At 38.2% G+C, this 16,647-nt stretch overlaps 2 long non-coding RNA genes across 2 annotated transcripts; both read left to right on the top strand.

Moving 5' to 3' along the window:
• The first annotated feature begins 5,436 nt into the window (after window positions 1–5,436).
• LOC144637315 (uncharacterized) lies at window positions 5,437–8,518 on the top strand. The gene is made up of 3 exons (XR_013567700.1): window positions 5,437–5,558; window positions 6,372–6,480; window positions 8,379–8,518. It is a non-coding gene; the product is annotated as an uncharacterized LOC144637315 (long non-coding RNA).
• A 3,017-nt stretch (window positions 8,519–11,535) lies between these two features.
• LOC144637318 (uncharacterized) lies at window positions 11,536–15,829 on the top strand. Its single transcript, XR_013567702.1, has 3 exons — window positions 11,536–11,650; window positions 14,759–14,865; window positions 15,697–15,829. It is a non-coding gene; the product is annotated as an uncharacterized LOC144637318 (long non-coding RNA).
• Window positions 15,830–16,647: the final 818 nt, after the last annotated feature.

Here is a 16,647-nt window from a genome sequence, read left to right as displayed (position 1 = left end):
CCCCATAACATAATTCAGTGACTTTATAATCATACTGATTGTCTTTCTGTTAAAGCAAAACAGTTTCTCAGTTTCCAAATAGTAGGTATCTTTTCAAATAATGTATTTCTTCCTTAAACCCGGTTTCGTTGGAAAAACAACATTGATCGCCTTTTCTTTCGTGACCTGTAATGGTAAAAAATCAACGGCATGTCATGTGAGACAATTCAGATAAACGTTTTTCTCATTTACTAAGTACCTTTTTCCATGAAACTCAAAAGTCAGCAAACGCTTTTCTGAACTTAACCAATTATCTTTAAATGTAACCATAAACAAACCTTTTTTGCATTTTTCTCCCGTAACATAATTTAGTGACTTTATAATCATACTGATTGTTTTTCTGTTACAGCAAAACAATGTTTTATTTGTGCCTGCTGATAATCATTCTGGGGACCATAACCGTGCAGGGTACAAGCCTAGGAGGCCAACAGGACAACCCTTTTCAAGTTCATGCCAGACGTGAGTGGTCCTTTTTTATTTCAACCTTTCGTTGTTACAATTTTATTCTTTTAACTTACTTGCGGACATGAAAGATAAATCGGTTTTGTAAAGTATTTCTTCAGTTTAGTTCCAACGGGAGAATCAAACTAAAACTTTCATGATATCGGTTTTCTAAGCCCACACACCAAAACGAGGCTTGCGTAATCACCTAGCTAAGCGCGCCAAATGATGCACATACATTACTGATAGGTTTGAGTGTGACTCTTCTATAGTTAAGAGCCTGTTTACAGTCCAGCCTTCCTGGAGCTGTTATATTTTAATGCCCACGCTCTTAGAAATTTTCTGCGTAGTTTTTCTAGAGGTTTCAACAGTCTTTAGCCGCCGAACTAAAATTATTTTTTTTGTTGGGTAGATAAGCATAATCCTTTTTATGAAAACATCGAATTAATTTTGTTCAAATAAATACTTTCCAGTCGATAGAAAAAAACTAATTTTGGTTAAATGGCGCAGTTTGGACTTAAAAATTATACATACAGAACGGAGGTTTAGTCGTATCCCGGGTGTCATCCCGGGGATGACATCTCCCGGGGATAGCCCTGACATAACCGTTTACATAGCAAAAAGGTAGCCAGCCTAGAAGGGTGCCACAGGTAAGGAGATAGGGTGCCTTGGTTAGGCGGTCTACCTTGTCTAGCATGTAAACGCTTCAATGAGTTTTGAAAGGAATTGAAAAATTTGAAAAATTTAAAAATTTGAAAAATTGGCTTGCCAAGAGTTACTCGCATAGGTGGGTAACCCGGTTAGCCGGAGCACCCTCCCTCCATAAAAATAGGATAACAAGTGAAAACCTGCTCTTCTTTTTTACAGGGACTTGTGATTTTTGTATCCCAGACTGTATGGCATTATACAATGTCATGCGGGCATGACAGTACTCCGTGCGCTCGCTCAGGCTGTTCATCTCCAGACCAATGCTGCTGTTATGATCCTGGGTAAGAATTGAGCAAATACCAAGCTAATTAATTTTGATGCTGTAATGATAACAACTTCGTCAGTAAACATCTTGCATCATCACTGGCACTCATTCGCTAAATATTTCACACTTGCCCTTGCCGGTCTCTTTTCTTTTAATCCGTCAATAATATAATTGCCGATGTTTTGTTTTTCCCAGAGGCTGCAGAGCATTTTGAAACGTGGGGGAGAGGGGCTCATCGCACACAAACCCAAGCAAATTTCCCAAAATGTCTTTAGTTAGCGTAGTTCGTTGGCAAAGGCAATCCTATTTGCAATCTTAACAGACAGTGTGTCCGTGATCGATTTGTGACAATGCATAAGTAGATATTCGGACGATCCTACTTCATGGTGCTTCTTAGGGTTTTTTTAGTCGTCGAAGGGCAGGAAATGCACGCTCTGAAGTCGTCGATGCCATAGGTAATGTCAAATACAATCTTAACAGCTTGTGGACCTCTCCTAGTAGCGTTTTGGAAAGAGGAGCTTTGTTGAAAGTTTTACTACGCGATCCTTATAAAAAGTTTTGTGAGGAGATCACGAGATTGAATATGTATCTTGCCAAAGCAATGTTTTGCTGTGTTGACGATATTTTTGGCAGAGAAATGTGTGCGTGTGTGAAATTGTTTGAGTCGTATCTGCATTCCCTGCTCCGCCGCCAATGTTTCCATAAATGCAATAATGCAAAAGTGGTACAATCTTGAGGACCGCGACTTTTTCTGTCACTTTCTCGCTACAGTAAGAATTTATGGACGCAAAAACCATTAATACAGTAGAAGCCCAGTAACTCGAACTCGAATAACTCCAATACCCCCGCCAACTCGAACTAACTCGAACCCCACTTTTCAGTCATTTTTACTCGGTTAACTCGAACTCAGATAACCTGAAAACCCCGCTAACTCGAACTAAATTTCGTTTCCCCTGATCAAAATTTGGGTCCAATTTACCCCGATTACTCGAAGTCAGGTTTTAGCAACTCGCCTAGGGCTTTCCACAAGTTGCTCGAGATTTCCCAAAAAGTTGCTCGTAATTTCTTAAAAAGTTGCTTAAAAGTTGCTCCAAAAATCCAAAAAAGTTGCTTCTGATAATAAAACTTGCTCGAAAGTTGCTCCAAAAAATCCAAAACGCTGCTTCTAATCAAGATAATTTCTCCACATATATGCTAATTTTCCTTTGACGGTAAGATTTCTAAGCAGTTTTATGCAATTTTACAGTAAAAGGAGTAACATATTAAGGGAAAAATGTGTTAAATAACAAGGATTTCTTAATTAAACTGAAAAAAATCGTGAAGATATCGATGACGTCATGAATGTTTGCAGAGGGGTTTTTGTGAAGCCGAAAGTTGAAACGTCTTCAGATGTTTCTCGAAAATCTTCGGTAAACTTCGTAAACCTTCGGAAACGTTCGTATGGCCTCTAAACAATACTTGGATAATCTTCGGAGATCTTCGGTCTGGAAATTGCTCAAAATGCAACAAGTTGCTCGATTGGAAAAAAGTTGCTCGAAGGGGAAAAAGTTGCTCGAAATATGAAAAGTTGCCAAAAAGTTGCCGAGAAACTTGTGGAAAGCCCTAAACTCGCCACGGATGACCATTGATTAGAGTACTCTAAACATAAGAATTTATGATCGTGTTAGAGTTTCTGACGAAATATCTTTAATTTGGACAACTGTTTGGACTGTACTGTATACTGAAGTGCTAAGAAAATCAGTAAACTATTTTAAAATTATTAACATGACCAATTTAATATTCAATCGACCTTGATAACTCGAAACCCCGCTAACTCAAACAGTTTTCGCTTCCCTTCAGAACTACACTTTATGACGCATATCAACTTTCTCTATCCTTTAAAGGAGCTGTTGATGACAAACGTGAGTGGTACTTTTTTTATTTCAACCTTTCGTTGTTAAAATTTTATTCTTTTAACTTACTTGCGGACATGAAAAAAATGGGTTTTGTAAAGTATCTCTTCTGTTTAATTCCATCAAGAGAATCAAACTAAAACTCTCATGATGTCGGTTTTCTAAACTCACACACCAAAACGAGGCTTGCGTAATCACCTGGCTAAGCGCGCCAAATGATGCACATATGTGACTTTTCTATAGTTAAGGGCCTGTTTAGAGTCCAGCCTTCCTGGAGCTGTTATATATTTTAATGTCCAAGCTCTTAGAAATTTACTGCGTAGTTTTTCTAGAGTTTTCAACAGTCTTTAGCCGCCGAACTAAAATTATTTTCTTGTTGGGTGGATTAGCATAATCCTTTCTGCTAAAACATCGAATTAATTACCTTTCGTTTAAATAAATGATTTCCGGTCGATAGAAAAAACTAATTTTGGTTAAATGGCGCAGTTTGGGCTTAAAATGTATACATACAGAACACAGGTTTAGTCTTATCCCGGTTTTTATCCCTGGGATGACATCTTCCGGGGATAGCCCTGACATAACCGTTTACATGGCAAAAAGGTAGCCAGCCTAGAAGGCTGCCACGGGCAAGGAGATAGGGTGCCTTGGTTAGGCGGTCTATCTTGTCTAGCATGTAAACGCTTCAATGAGTTTCGAAAGGAATTGTATGAAAAATTGGCTTGCTCAGAGTTACTCGCATAGGTGGGTAACCCAGTAAGCCGGAGCACCCTCCCTCCATAAAAATAGGATAACAAGTGACAAACTGCTCTTCGTTTTTACAGGGACTTGTCATTATTGTATCCCAGAGCCTTGGTGCGGTAACGGGTCAAAACAGTGCGCTGGCTCAGGCTGTTCATCTCCAGACCAATGCTGCTGTTATTATGATTCTTGGTAAGAATTGAGCAAATACCAAGCAAATTAATGTCGATGCTGTAATGATAACAACTTCATCACTAAACATCTTGCATCATCACTGACACTCATTCGCTTAATATTTTACACTTTTGTCCCTTGCCGGTCTCTTTTCTTTTAATCCGTCAATAATATAATTGCCGATGTTTTGCTTTTCCCAAAGGCTGCGGAGCATTTTGAAACGTGGGGGAGAGGGGCTCATCGCACACCAACCCAAGCAAATTTCCCAAAATGTCTTTAGTTAGCGTAGTTCGTTGGCAAAAGCAATCCTCTTTGCAACAGACAGTGTGTCCGTGATCGATTTGTGACAATGCATAAGTAGGTATTTGGACGATCCTACTTCAAGGTGCTTCTTAGGTTTTTTTTAGTCTTCGAGGGAGAAAATGATCGCTACGAAGTCGCCGATGCCATAGGTAATGTCAACTACAATCTTACAAGCTTGTAGACCTCTCCTAGTAGCGTTTTGGAAAGAGGAGTTTTGTTGAAAGTTTTACTACGCGATCCTGGTGAAAAGATTTGTGAAGAGATCACGAGACGGAATATATGTATCTTGCCAAAGCAATGTTTTGCTGTGTTGACGATATTTTTGGCAGAGAAATGTGTGCGTGTGTGAAATTGTTTGGGTCGTATCTGCATTCCCCTCTCCGCCGCCAATGTTTCCATAAATGCAATAATGCAAAAGTGGTACAATCTTGAGGACCGCGACTTTTTCTGTCACTTTCTCGCTACAGTAAGAATTTATGGACGCAAAAACCATTAATACAGTAGAAGCCAAGTAACTCGAACTCGAATAACTCCAATACCCCCACCAACTCGAACTAACTCGAACCCCACTTTTCAGTCATTTTTACTCGGTTAACTCGAACTCAGATAACCTGAAAACCCCGCTAACTCGAACTAAATTTCGTTTCCCCTGATCAAAATTTGGGTCCAATTTACCCCGATTACTCGAAGTCAGGTTCTTGCAACTCGCCACGGATGACCATTGATTAGAGCACTCTAAACATAAGAATTTATGATCGTGTTAGAGTTTCTGACGAAATATCTTTAATTTGGACAACTGTTTGGACTGTACTGTATACTGAAGTGCTAAGAAAATCAGTAAACTATTTTAAAATTATTAACATGACCAATTTAATATTCAATCGACCTTGATAACTCGAAACCCCGCTAACTCAAACAGTTTTCGCTTCCCTTCAGAACTACACTTTATGACGCATATCAACTTTCTCTATCCTTTAAAGGAGCTGCTGATGACAAACGTGAGTGGTCCTTTTTTTATTTCAACCTTTCGTTGTTAAAATTTTATTCTTTTAACTTACTTGCGGACATGAAAAAAATAGGGTTTTGTAAAGTATCTCTTCTGTTTAATTCCATCAAGAGAATCAAACTAAAACTCTCATGATGTCGGTTTTCTAAACTCACACACCAAAACGAGGCTTGCGTAATCACCTGGCTAAGCGCGCCAAATGATGCACATATGTGACTTTTCTATAGTTAAGGGCCTGTTTAGAGTCCAGCCTTCCTGGAGCTGTTATATATTTTAATGTCCAAGCTCTTAGAAATTTACTGCGTAGTTTTTCTAGAGTTTTCAACAGTCTTTAGCCGCCGAACTAAAATTATTTTCTTGTTGGGTGGATTAGCATAATCCTTTCTGCTAAAACATCGAATTAATTACCTTTCGTTTAAATAAATGATTTCCGGTCGATAGAAAAAACTAATTTTGGTTAAATGGCGCAGTTTGGGTCTAAAATGTATACATACAGAACACAGGTTTAGTCTTATCCCGGTTTTTATCCCTGGGATGACATCTTCCGGGGATAGCCCTGACATAACCGTTTACATGGCAAAAAGGTAGCCAGCCTAGAAGGCTGCCACGGGCAAGGAGATAGGGTGCCTTGGTTAGGCGGTCTATCTTGTCTAGCATGTAAACGCTTCAATGAGTTTCGAAAGGAATTGTATGAAAAATTGGCTTGCTCAGAGTTACTCGCATAGGTGGGTAACCCAGTTAGCCGGAGCACCCTCCCTCCATAAAAATAGGATAACAAGTGACAAACTGCTCTTCTTTTTTACAGGGACTTGTCATTTTTGTATCCCAGAGCCTTGGTGCGGTAACGGGTCAAAACAGTGCGCTGGCTCAGGCTGTTCATCTCCAGACCAATGCTGCTGTTATTATGATTCTGGGTAAGAATTGAGCAAATACCAAGCAAATTAATGTCGATGCTGTAATGATAACAACTTCATCACTAAACATCTTGCATCATCACTGACACTCATTCGCTTAATATTTTACACTTTTGTCCCTTGCCGGTCTCTTTTCTTTTAATCCGTCAATAATATAATTGCCGATGTTTTGCTTTTCCCAAAGGCTGCGGAGCATTTTGAAACGTGGGGGAGAGGGGCTCATCGCACACCAACCCAAGCAAATTTCCCAAAATGTCTTTAGTTAGCGTAGTTCGTTGGCAAAAGCAATCCTCTTTGCAATCTTAACAGACAGTGTGTCCGTGATCGATTTGTGACAATGCATAAGTAGGTATTTGGACGATCCTACTTCAAGGTGCTTCTTAGGTTTTTTTTTAGTCTTCGAGGGAGAAAATGATCGCTACGAAGTCGCCGATGCCATAGGTAATGTCAACTACAATCTTACAAGCTTGTAGACCTCTCCTAGTAGCGTTTTGGAAAGAGGAGTTTTGTTGAAAGTTCTACTACGCGATCCTGATGAAAAGTTTTGTGAAGAGATCACGAGACTGAATATGTATCTTGCCAAAGCAATGTTTTGCTGTGTTGACGATATTTTTGGCAGAGAAATGTGTGCGTGTGTGAAATTGTTTGGGTCGTATCTGCATTCCCTGCTCCGTCGCCAATGTCTCCATAAATGCAATAATTCAAAAGTGGTACAATCTTGAGAACCGTGACTTTTTCTGTCACTTTCTCGCTACAGTAAGAATTTATGGACGCAAAAACCATTAATACAGTAGAAGCCCAGTAACTCGAACTTGAACTAACTTGAAGTAACTTGGACTCGAATAACTCCAATACCCCCACCAACTCGAACTAACTCGAACCCCACTTTTCAGTCATTTTTACTCGGTTAACTCGAACTCAGATAACCTGAAAACCCCGCTAACTCGAACTAAATTTCGTTTCCCCTGATCAAAATTTGGGTTCAATTTACCCCGATTACTCGAATTCAGGTTCTTGCAACTCGCCACGGATGACCATTGATTAGAGTACTCTAAACATAAGAATTTATGATCGTGTTGGAGTTTCTGACGAAATATGTTTAATTTGGACAACTGTTTGGACTGTACTGTATACTGAAGTGCTAAGGAAATCAGTAAACTATTTTAAAATTATTAACATGACCAATTTAATATTCAATCGACCTTGATAACTCGAAACCCCGCTAACTCGAACTTTTTTCGTTTCCCTTCAGAGTTGGAGTTACCGGGGTTCTACTGTATTTACAATTAACAGGAGCTGATTAGTGATTCACACCGCCTATTTCCACACATGCAGTTGCCCAGATGTATAAATAGGTTATGCAGCCATCCCTGAGGGCCCTTAAAGGAAGATTATAAATCCCATTTGCCAGCCCAAATTTTGCCCAAATCTCATTTCCCAGCCTAGTACTTTTCCGATTTTCCAAATCCCAGTCCCAGTTCTATGAGACTTACTGATCATATCGGTTTCGCAATGTGTTTCAGTCACCTTGCACTTACAGGGGCGAGGAGGTTTAAAATTAAATTATTTTGTGCTGCCAACTATTCGAACTGAATCCTGTTTTAAATAACCTCGTGTTTATGTTGTCAAACAAAAACATTTGTTGTGGAAAACAAGTTTTGCAAACAAGTCTATGAAATTTTATGGATGATTGCACAATTGACCGTATCCAAGTTATCCTTTGGCTCTGTTTCAAAACGAGTCTACGCGCGAAACCATTCAAATGAAAATGAGTTTGATTTGCATGAACATGGACCTGTAGGTAAAACTCGTTTCACTTTTTTTATATCTCTTCTCCCTGGAAACATAGGTTACATCTGAGTGTTAATGGTTATTTAATTCTCTTTCTCTTTTCCTAGGCGCTTCATGGAGCGATGAGGTCAGTCTCCAGAAATGAAATGACGGCCTTAATTTAGTAATAAAATTCATTCAAATGTTTCATTCATTCATTGTTAAAATAAACGCAAAATGTATTGGGTAAATCGCGGGTATCCATAAGGCAGGACGTAATTATAATCTTACCGAAACAAAAAATAATGTCAAAACGGAATAAATAAAAGCTGAATCATTCAAGCATGTTCCTTTGATTCCAATTGTTTGTATTAATACTGGAAATTAAATCGAGAATGTAAAAAATAAAAGAAAATCAAAGGGACGCGTTGGGAAAATCGGGATGGAAGTTATTGATTTCCACAGGAAAAGTACAAACGTGATGGCAGCAACGCCTCGTACCAGTGGTATCTAGTCAGTTAAAAAAACTTAAAAAAAAACAGGCAACACAGCCAAAATTAATGAAAAGCTGAAAACGGAGAAAAAGGATAGCTGCGCGCCAGGGTTCTCCCCACATTTAAGAACATTGCACCCCATGGAAACCTCTAATGAAGCGTACATCTTCCCTCCCCCCACCCCACCCCCTTCTCCATTACAAACGTTCGAATTTTCAGAGGAACTGCTACACGTGTTTCTTTCGTTTTCATAACTGCATTTTCGATGTTGTTCTGAGTTAGCTAGGTTCGCCTACGCTTATATAATCCCAGCAATTCAATGCACTGGAGAACAGCAGTAATCAATGCAAAAAAAGAAAGAGCAAATTTCCAGTTACACTACAAGATCAAAATTTACATCTGCATTTGCAAATTTGTAAGAATGCGGTCGAGTCAGAAACAATAGGGGACATTCCTAGCTGAGAGCCTCGGAGAAATATAGTTTTCTGCATGACCTCTTCTATTTAGTAGTTAGAACTTTGCTTAGTTTTCCTTATTTTAATTAATTATCATATGAACGTTATGAGTGTAAAAGTTTTGTAAAAGTTTTGTTTTTCTAACCTTACTCGTGGTGCTCCGCTGGCGCGCATCGCGCGCTGGAGCTCCGCTATAAAGAAATTAACAAGAATAAAAAAATCAGTCTAAAAGAGTTTAAAGGGCAGATAACCGGGGAGCTCCGCTTTAAGGCTTGCCTAAATCTATGTATTAAATTATCTTTAAAGGTAGCCATAAACATACCTGCTTCAGTCATCTCTACTTGGAACCCAAAAGAGCTCAAAAGTAAACAAAGCACCTTTGTACTCTTCTTAATGGAAATATCACAATTTCCTTGACAGGTAATATGTTGCTATGTGATATAAATCACCTTTCAGAAATTAACCAAAATATTTATTTGACTCAAAACCAGTATCGCCAACCTTAAAAAATTGTGATTTGCAATCGTGAAACAGCTTTGCAGTTTCCAAATAGTAGGTTTCATTTCAAAAAACAATTTATTACTCGCTAAACCCAGTATCGTTCGAAAAACAACATTGCATGATCACCTTTCCTTTCGTGATCTGTAATGGTAAACAATTAGCGCCATCTCATGTGAGACAATTCAGATAAACGTTTCGTCTGTTTGCGAGAAAGAGTGTTCTTGAAAAGTCACTTTAGTTGTCATTTACTGTCCTTCTCATTTACTAAGGGCTTTTTTCCTTGAAACTCAAAAGTCAACAAAAGCTTTTCTGAACTTAACCGATTATCTTTAAATGTAACCATAAACAAACCTCTTTGTCGTCCCTTCTTGGAACCCAAAAGCAAACAAAGTACTGGATCAACTAGAGGCCTTTTACTCTAATGGAAATATTACAATTTACTTTACGTGTAATATGTTGCCATGTGATACAAATAACCTTATTAGTAATTTACCAAAATGATTATTCGACTCAAAACTAATATCGCCACCCTCCAAAAATTGCGATTCGCTGAATCGGGAACCACTTTCCCAGTTTTCCAATAGTAGGTTTCATTTCAAACCAACAATTTATTGCTCGTTTAACCCGGTTTCGTTAGAAAAACAACATTGCATGATCGCCTTTAATTTCGTGCCTTGTAAAAGGTAAACAATTGGCCCATATGAAGGCAATTCCGAAAAATGTGTCACCTGTTTGAGAAAAAGTATTGATCGGCTTTCGTTTCGTGATCAGTAATGGTAACCAATAAGCGCCATGTCCTGTGATACAATTCAGATAAACATTTCGCCTGTTTGCGAAAAAGAATTTTCTTGAAAAGTCACTTTAGTTTTCATTAACTGTCATTCTCATTTACTTAGTGCTTTTAAACAGTCACGTTATGTTTTCTTGAAACTCAAGAAACTCCTTCGTCATCTCTACTTGAAACCCAAAAGCAAACAAAGCACTGGATCAATTACAGACTTTTTAAATTTTTTAAAATGGGCTGAATATGTTGCTATGGGAAAAAATCAGCTTATCAGAAATTTACTAAAATAATGAATCGACTCAAAACCAATATCGCCACCCTCAAAAAATTGTTATTTGCAATCGTGAAGCAGTTTCCCAGTTTCCAAATAGTAAGTTTCATTTCAAAAAGCAATTTATTACTGGCTAAACCCGGTATCGTTCGAAAAACAACATTGCATGATCACCTTTCCTTTCGTGATCTGCAATGGTAAACAATTAGCGCCATGTCATGTGAGACAATTCAGATAAACGTTTCGTCTGCTTTAGAGAAAGTATTTTCCTCAAAAGTTAGTTAAGTTGGCATTAACTGTCCTTTTAATTTACAAAGTGCTTTTAAACAGTCACGTTATGAATGCTTGAATTTAAGATGTCGACAAAAGCTTTCTGAACTTAACTAATGATATTCGTGCTTCGTCATCATTACTTCGTAGTGCTTGTCAATTTTTTTTTTAATAAAAATTTTAAGCGTTATTTTCGCCTTGTTTTAGCCTTAAATTTGACTTTCAAAATACAATAATACAACTGCAATGTATTCACACTCTCCGTGGCTGCTTTTACTTTTGTTGAAGGCTATATGATAAGTGAGAATTTGCAGCTTTTTGAACTCGGCGAAAATTCTATATTTATTAAATATTTTAAAAAAGCCTTTATAGGAAGGTGAATGCAACTAAGCATGCGCTGTTTGCAGGCCCACCTGGCGCCAGTAAGTCTAAATAGCTGTAACCAGCAATTAAACACAACTTTTGTGCTTGACAGATGTCAGTTTTATATTTGATCGTTACTACCGAGGGCCACGTAAAGCACAGAAAGCCACCGATTGCATTTAGTTCTTCACAGAGAGCTAACCAGTAACGAAGGCTTATTACATAGAAGAGGAAAACACCTGAACGAGAAAATCCTACTGTGGTGAGTCATGTCTGTGGCTAGTTTTGTAATATTAACACTGAGCTAGCTAATATGGTTGCTCGCGCTTTCGTGCTCTAAAGCCAAACGACTTCACGAGGATAGTTCTTACTCAAAACCGTTCCTGTTCATTTTACGGAATACAAGACTCCAAAACATATTTTACTCTTGCAAAGCCGACCGCAAATAAAAAACAATTATAGCAAAATCGTACATCTACAAAGTCAAAAAAAACCTGTTTCATGCTAGAATTTCTTCTTCTTGGATTCTGTTAGTGAGGAAACCTGTGGATGTTTTTAGCCTAATGATTTATTAGGCAAGATATGTCCTGACCGATCTCAAGAGATCGACGATCGGTTACCATTTTAATTCTATCGCTTTTCGCCCTTTTAAGCTTTAATTGTTAATAAAATATTCGAAGAAATCCTTTAAGAAAGTAAAATTCATATGTGATATTTTTATATTTTTGTGTTCATTTGAATGGTTGCGGATATTAAGCGAAATTTTATGCACTGTTCTAGCGCACAGTGCCTTTACCCCGTAACTCAGATTAAGTAATTATTTTAATAAAAGTTAAGCAAGGTTTCGTGTTCAAAGCAATGGTTTGCGTCTTAATAAGTATCAATTAAAAGTTAAAGTTTCATGTTCCAGGCGTTGGTTCGCGTCTTAACAAGTGTGAATAATAAGTTAAGCAAAGATTCCTGTTCAAAGCGTTAATTCGCATCTTCACAAGTATCAATAAAAAGTTAAGCAAATTTTCGTGCTCAAAGCGTTGTTTTGCGTCTTCAGAAGTGGTATGAATAATAAGTTAAGCAAAGTTTCGTGTTCAAGTTTCAAAGCGTTGGTTCGCGTCTTTACAAGTTTCAATCAAATGTTTATCAAAGTTTCGTGTTTAAAGCGTTTCGTGTTCAAATTCCCGTTATTCTACGAACCATTCAAATAGACAGTTTACAGTTTGTAATGCCATTTCTCGGCATGACTTGCTGACCTATTCACAAGCGCACTGTGTGCCTGTTGCTCGTGTGTGTGGAGAATAAAATACTTGTGTTTTCCTAATGTGTGTTCATAAATCCTGATTCCACGGACCCGAAGCTGCAACAAAGACAGTTATTGAATAGCATACTGGAGTCTCTCTCCGTGGATATGAAGTTTGTTTTAGTGGATATGAGTAATTGCTGAATTTACACCATGACAATAAACATAAAAGGGAAAACATTCAAGCTTCGTGTTCATGTTCATCAAGATCCAAAACATTATTGCAAAGGCTACTTTTTAATTTTGATTAAAACAAGAACACGTCCGTAAATATAAAAATAGTTTCCACGCTGAAATAAATTATATGTAAATGTAGAAAACCTTTTAAAAACAACGCAGAGGTATCTTTCTATTAAACAAAGCTTGATAGTCAAAAACATAAAGTTAAGTTTAACGTGAATTATATGGTTGGTTTCATACAAGGTTTTCGTGCCTTAATTTTAGAATAGCTCTCACTATTATATGAAAAATAATTAAAATGGGGACTTAAAAATGGAATAACATTCAGTCCCGGGCTGGGAGATAAGAAATAAAGAAAGTAAGGCAGACAGATATGTTTTTGTAGTCAATGTAACGCTATTAACGCGTAGGAATGCTTTTAGAACAGAGGGCTGGCTGACACAAAAGCATAAATTATATACGAAGTCTAATGGGTTTAACTAAGAGCAACTCTGGCCATTCTTAGTCAGTAATTTCCCAACGCGTTGTGATCCTTTACGAGTTCCAAGAGAAAGGTAGGAATGATCAGAGTTAAAGAGACCAAAAGTCTTATTTAAAATGTGTCCATGCAGCGATGGGGCCGGTTTATTTGGAAGTTTTGTTAAATGCTGCTTCGCAATAGTAAAGCAAAAACCCCAATCGACCTGTTTTATTCGTAGTTTGAAAAAGTCCTAATACAAAATAATACAAAAAAAGTCCAAATACAAAATAATACAAAACAAAAATAATACAAAACAAGAATAATGATCGCTTTATATTTAAGACATGTTTGGCTTATCAGTGATACCTTGGAACGAGTACAAAAGGAGTGAGGTTTAGACTTCAGTCACTCCTTTCATGCAGCTGCATTGCATATGTTATGTTTAAAAACCTCCCAAAACCTTGGCTGAGTCAATGCTGAAATTGAAAGCTGAAATCGTAAACATCGCAAAATAAAAAGCGGAGGTAGAGTTTAATTTGTTCAAACATACAATATGCTGAAAATCATTCAAATCGCTTTCCCAGTTAGAACATGTAAACTCTGTGAGATATATTGAGATTGATGTGCGGTGGTTTAATTGTCTGCTATTCTGCGTAACACTTGCCATGATTACTTCCTTAAAATTTCTAATAATTGAGAACGTTAAGTGAAAAAACTGCTGTTCAATGTCTAAGACTCGCTAAAGGCTCAAATCGGCCCAAACTTCGACACTGCAGTAAAAAAAAAAGCCTCCTTTGGTTCAAGAATTCTTACATATGTAGTGAGATGTTTCCACCAGCTGTAACGTCTTTCTAGTGTTGGTATTACTAGACGGTCAACATTGTATGTTTTTCTTCTTTCCAAAAGCCACAAATGATGCTTATTTATTTATTCCGAACGTATTACTCTTGTAGGTAGACCATAGTTCAACAAATAAACTGATGATTACTCCCAAGTTAGGCGAGCGCATGCTCTAACCAAACTTGTAAGTGATGGCCACCTTTTTAAAAAATATCAAGTGTACATGACGTTCGCTTGGATAGAGCAACGGGCGTGAAAAAATATCACATCTTTTCAGCAAATTTTGATCTGCCAGAAAAAAAATGGGGCTATACGTTATAATTATGTTATTCCATACGGAACATTCAAGTTGAAAATTATTGGGTAACATACCAAAGATGGGTAAGAACAGGACCCCATGGGCTGCTGTAAGGATTGAATTAATCATCAGGAAAGGTATTAGAGGCCATGTTTATTTTATTGCAGGACACCTTTCAATGAAATTTCAATTCAGTTTCTTTTTTGTTTACCGTCACACGGCTGCTATTTTTGCAATTTTCCCCCCATAACATAATACAGTGACTTTATAATCATACCGCTTGTTTTTTCTGTTACAGCAAAACAATGTTTCATTTTTGTCTGCTGCTGATCATTCTGGGGACCATTACCGTGCATGGTGCAATTTATATTGATACCAAACGTGCAAGTCATGTTCTTGCCAAACGTGAGTTGTCCTTTTTTATTTCAACCTTTTGTTGTTCAAATTTCATTCTTTTAACTTACTTGCGGACATGAAATATTTTTTTTTTTTTGTGAAGTATCTCTTCAGTTTAATTCCATCGAGAGAATCAAACTAAAACTCTCATGATGCCGGTTTTCCAAACTCACACACCAAAACGAGGCTTGCGTTATCACCTGGCTAAGCGCGCCAAATGATTCACATACATTACTGATAGGTTTAAGTGTGACTCTTCTATAGTTAAGGGCCTGTTTACAGTCCAGCCGTCCTGGAGCTATTATATTTTAATGTCCAAGCTCTTAGAAAGTTACTGCGTATTTTTTCTAAAGGTTTCAACAGTCTTTAGCCGCCAAACTATTTTTTGTTGTTGTTGGGTGGATTAGCATAATCCTTCCTACGAAAACATCAAATTAATTACCTTTTGTTGAAAGAAATAATTTCTGGTCGATAGAAAAACAGCTTATTTTGGTTAAATTGCACAGTTTTGGCTTAAAATTTATACATACAGAACACAGGTTTAGTCTTATCCCGGGTGTCATCCCGGGGATGACATCTCCCTGGGATAGCCTTGACATAACCGTTTGCATGGCAAAAAGGTAGCCAGCCTAGAAGGGTGCCACGGGCAAGCAGACAGGGTGTCTTGGTTAGGCGGGTTACCTTGTCTAGCATGTAAACGCTTCGATAAATTTTAAAAGGATTTGTATAAACCATTGGCTTGCTCAGGGTTACTCGCTTAGGTGGGTAACCTGGTAAGTCGGAGCACCCTGTCTCCATGAAAACAGGATAACAAGTCGCAAATCTTTTTTTCCTTTACAGGGTCTTGCACTGGGTCTTGTGTCTGGCACAGTGCGCTAGGTTGCGGGTACGGGGGTCGGCCGTGCCCTGGCTCATGTCCAGTGGGTGAAAGATGCTGCTGTTATGATTCTGGGTAAGAATTGAGCAAATACCAAGCTAATTAATGTTGATGCTGTAATGATTACAACTTCGTTAGTAAACATCTTGCATCATCACTGACACTCATCGATACCAGTTCGCTAAATATTTCACACTTGCTCTTGCTGGTCGTTTTGCTTTTGCCGATGTTTTGCTTTTCCCAGAGGCTGCGAAGCATTTTGAAACGTGGGGGAGGGGAGCTCGTCGTACACCAACCCAAGCAAATTCCCAAAATGTCTTTAGTTAGCGTACTTCGTTGGCAAAAGCAATCTTCTTTGCAATCTTAACAGCGTCGAGTGTGTCCGTGATGGATTTGTGACACTGCATAAGTAAGCATTCGGACGATCATGCTTCATGGTGCTTCTTAGGTTGTTATTTAGTCGTCAAAGGGCAGAAAATGCACGCTCTGAAGTCGCCGATGACACAGGTAATGTCACATACAATCTTAACAGCTGGAAAGATGAGTTTTCTTGAAAGTCCTACTACGCGATCCTGGTGAAGAGATCACCAGACTGAATATATGTATCTTGCCAAAGCAATGTCTCGCTGTGCTTATGATATTTTTAGCGCAGAAATGTGTACGTGTGTGAGGTGGTTGGAAGGGGGAGGGTGCTGAGCCCTCAAAAAACATTCGTTTGGGTCGTCCCTGCCTTCTCTGCTCCGCTGCCTATGTTTCCAAACTTGCAATAATGCAAAAGTGGTACAATCCTGACTCTCTGTCATTTTCTCGCTGCAATAAGAACTTATGGACGCAAGAAGCCATTAATATGTACAATCAACAGGAGCTGACCAGCTATCAGTGAATCACACCTCCTATTTCCACACATGAAGTTG

This window comes from Oculina patagonica, chromosome 13 (genome assembly GCF_052425735.1).
Source record: "Oculina patagonica isolate OP01 chromosome 13, crgOcupat, whole genome shotgun sequence".
NCBI classification, from domain to species: Eukaryota; Metazoa; Cnidaria; class Anthozoa; order Scleractinia; family Oculinidae; genus Oculina; species Oculina patagonica.
The sequence above is the reverse complement of the archived record's forward strand: the minus strand, read 5'-3'. Positions and strand labels throughout refer to the sequence as shown.